The sequence below is a fragment of the Nyctereutes procyonoides genome, unplaced genomic scaffold, assembly GCF_905146905.1.
Source record: "Nyctereutes procyonoides isolate TBG_1078 unplaced genomic scaffold, NYPRO_anot_genome, whole genome shotgun sequence".
NCBI classification, from domain to species: domain Eukaryota; kingdom Metazoa; phylum Chordata; class Mammalia; order Carnivora; family Canidae; genus Nyctereutes; species Nyctereutes procyonoides.
Window position 1 is genome coordinate 23,108,861 of NW_026575043.1, and position 4,266 is coordinate 23,113,126.

A 4,266-nucleotide genomic window follows, 5' to 3' on the forward strand; every position below is an offset into this window, starting at 1 on the left:
ATATTAATTTAATTTCCACATCTACCCTTTGAGATAAATATCATTTATATTGTTACTGTTATTTTTAATCTGTAGACAAAGCTTTGGATACATTTTCTTCTCAACGTTAGAAAAGTGTCCCCAATATCATTAAAAACCCTTTCTTTTCACAGTCATTTGGATACTTTCTTAGAATGCCTAGGGCAATTATGTCACCAGTTTGCTTGAAATTCACAGGTACCCATGTCACTTTGCTAAAAGGTAGTGAGCTACAAAGGGAAATGAATCATGAAAATAAGTGCCATAACTTCTCCATGAACTTGTAGCTAATAATTTAAAAATATTCCTTTTTAGGGTCACTTGGGTAGCTCGGTTGATTAACTGTCCAACTCTTGGTTTTTAGCTCAGGTCATGATCTCAGCGTTCTGGAATCCAGCCCATGCTCAGTGGGGAATCTCCTTGAGGATCCTCTTTCTCCTTCTCCCTCCGACCCCCCCCCCCCGCCCTGTCTCTGAGTGATCTCTCTCTCTCTCAAATAAATAGGTCTTAAAAAACATCTTTTTTAGAAGTAACATTTCCTTTCCCCCCACCATTCTTGGAGGAAACAATCAACACACGGCTGGGCTCAGATTAATACAACAATTCACACAGTTTTCTGAAAAGATAGAATTATTTTTTCAGTATATAAAACATAATGTAACACCTATACACATCTCTATAACATGAAATCAAATATACTTGCTAAGTATGTAGTGTGTCCAAACTGGGACACCTGAAAATGAAAGAGGTAGTGAAAATAATTGATTGTTTTATTTTTAGAAATTGATTTACTGATTGCTTACCTGGTTTTTATTAAAGTGGACCAAAAAATAATTCTTGTCAAAATGGTCTTTAAAAATATTTTTTCAAAAGATTAAATTTAACATATAAATTAAAGCAAAGTTTTAAAAAATATATATTATCTAAATATTTACTTTTTTACGTATATTTTTAAGTTTATTTTTAAGTAATCTCTACACCCATCATGGGCCTTGAACTTACAACCCCAAGATCAAGAGTCTCATGCTCCACCAACTGAGCTAGCCAGGTACCCTTGATTATCTGAGTGTTTAAAAAATAAACAGAATAATTGTTCTTGCTACCTAATAATATACTTTAATTTGCTTCTTTGCTGAATCTGCTGAAATGTCACTGGTATTTATCTCAAAAATTTATTTTTCAATACGATCTTATTAAAAATTTCTAACAATTTTTCATTCATTGTATTATTCACGAATTTGAAATTATTGTCATCATCAGTTAGCCATCATCAGTGGCTCTTGTCTCTTGACAGCATTCATAAATTCTGAGGCACGTGGCCTGTGCAGCCACCGTCTCGAAGGGCCCACACTTGGTTTAATGCTCTCTTATGATTGTCTTGAACCTCAATGTTTTGATCAGAAGGTCCTTCATTTACATTTTGCACTGGATCCTGCAAATCATGCAGCCAGACCTGCTGTAGAATGCAGCATTTTTTTTTTAATTGAGAAAACACTCATTTTTTGAGGTGCTGAGGGACCTAAGTAAGCTCAGAGCAAGTTCTGAAAAATAAAGATCTCAATTCTATTTTTTCATATTAAAATTGATAAAAAGGACCTTTTCAACCTTTACTGTTTTGGGGCCCTGCTCCAGGGCTCCCAGGGAATCTATACCTTAACTTCTACAAGGGTCAGAATGACTTAACCACGCTGCAAAGCACGCACTCTATTTCTGCCCAGAGCACACGCTGTACCTCTGCTTCATCAGCAAATAACCTAAAAGAAACACTTCAAACTAAAGAGTGAAAAGTTCCTTAAATTCCCTTACCTCAAAGCCTGCGACCTTTCACATACTAAAAGCATAAGACCAAGTTTGTTATTTTTTGGAATGTCTGAAGTCCTGATGATCTGTAACTCTTGATATAACAACAACAACAAAAAAAAACAAAAAACAAAAAAAAAACCAGGTACAACTCCGTATTCCTCAATCCTTCTGAGGAGCACTTTCTTCTTTGTGAAGATTGGGTATCCTGGGCAGCTGTCCTCACTTAAGCATAAATAAAATTGTCTACTTTTCCTTTTTAAGGAAACTAAAAGATTTGCTCATTTTGCATTGACAGAATGTATAAATGTGTAACTGTTTCAGTGGGAATATTTCCATAGCTACAGTCTTTTTGCCTCCACACAGCATGTGTTTCTTTTCCAAATACTTGGATGGGACAAAACTTACCAAATCATTTATCAATATAACACTTGTTTTTCCAAATATGTATGCTACAAAATTTTTGACCTCAGTTTCATTGGATTCTGGTGTAGACTATAAATTTATCCAGTTATATATGTTTAAGTGTACTCTTTTCTTTAAAGACTTTATTTATTTATTCATGAGAGACACACACACACAGAGGCAGAGACACAGGCAGAGGGAGAAGCAGGCTCCGTGCAGGGAGCCCGACGTGGGACTCGATCCCGGAACTCTGGGATCACGACCTGGGCTGAAGGCAGACGCTCAACCCCTGAGCCACCCAGTGGCTATCCATCCATGAATTAAATGGAGAACTTAAACTGATTTTCTATTTGAAGGCTTAATGAAACTGGCTTTAGCAATATGTAATTTTTCTTCTGCTAATGCAGCTGACAATTTCACGAATTGCTTTGCTTTTTGAAAATGACAAACTAATTTACAATAACAGTCATTTGATCAAATGAAAAGTCTGCTTCACAAAGCCACACGTCCATGTACCCCTGCAGCTGGACCCATTAGACTGTTACCTGTGGGACGGTCTTGAAATAATTACTACCTGGGGATGCCTGGGTGGCTCAGTGGGTTAAGCCTCTGACTCTTGATTTCAGCACAGGTCGTGATCTCAGGGTCGTGGGATTGAGCCCCGTGCCAGGTTCTGCGCTCAGTGGGGAGTCAGCTTGGGATTCTCTCTCTCCCTCTCCCCCTCCCCCACTTGCTCTCGTGCTCTCTCTCTCTCAAATAAAATCTGTAAATCTTTTTTTTTAAAAATAACTACTACATTTTAGGCACACCTTAGTGGCTCAGTAGGTTCAGTCTCCAACTCTTGATTTCGGCTCAGGTCATGATCTCAGGATCATGAGATTGAGCCCCGCATCAGGCTCCATGTTCAGCAGGGAGTCTGCTTGAGATTCTCTCTCTCTCTCTCTCCCATGGCCCCTCCCCCTGCTCCCTTTCTCTCTTTATCTCTCCAATAAATAAATCATTAAAAAAATTTATCTTTTGAGGGACCCCTGGGTGGCGCAGCAGTTTAGCGCCTGTCTTTGTCCCAGGGCGCGATCCTGGAGACCCGGGATCGAATCCCACGTCGGGCTCCCGGTGCATGGAGCCTGCTTCTCCCTCTGCCTGTGTCTCTGCCTCTCTTTCTCTCTCTCTCTCTCTCTCTGTGTGTGTGACTATCATAAATAAATAAAAAATTTAAAAAATTTTATCTTTTGAAGGAAATGTTGGTATTTTCTTATAGATAGCATCTTCTGGTCTTCACATGATTAGAGATCACACTATGCTACCCACGATGGTGGGCGGTAAACACCATTTTGTGCACATCACACACTCTATTTCTTGAGATATGAAAACCCAGTACTTAATTTTTGGGCCCACTTTGCTAAAATGAGTTGCAAAATAAAGAAGTATAATCTCACAATAAGTGTCTGTAAAAAAAAAAAAAGTAAGTGTCTGTAGATTTTCACTCTATGATGAAGGACAATATCGCTGTTGCCAGAGAATTTCAACTTTTTTTTTCCCCTCTAATCTCTATAATTGGATTTTCTATAATACACCGTAACTGGATAGGTCAGCCTCTATTTCCCTGTGCATACTTTACATACGTCTAAACTATAATTTTCTGTGTTTCCAATTGCACCCACCAGATGGCGGCTTCCCATATGCCTCACAGGAACCACAGCACAATCAAGGGGCAGCTGAAGTACCAAATACTTCTCCCACCAACACTAGACCAGAACTTACCTGTCCCTAGCTGCTGTGACCCAGCACATCACCTTGTCAACAGACATACTGTGGTTATATCAGTGAGTGAGTTCCTTATACATGCATACCTTGGAAGTATTGTGGTTTTGGGGCCAGGCCACCACACTATGCAAATATTGCAAATAAAGCAAGTCAAATGAATGTTTTGTCTCCCAGTGCATATAAAAGTTACATTTACACTATAGTCTATGAAGTGTGCAGTAACAGCATTATATTTAAAAAATGTACAAGCCTTACTTTAAAAATACTTTATTGCTGAAA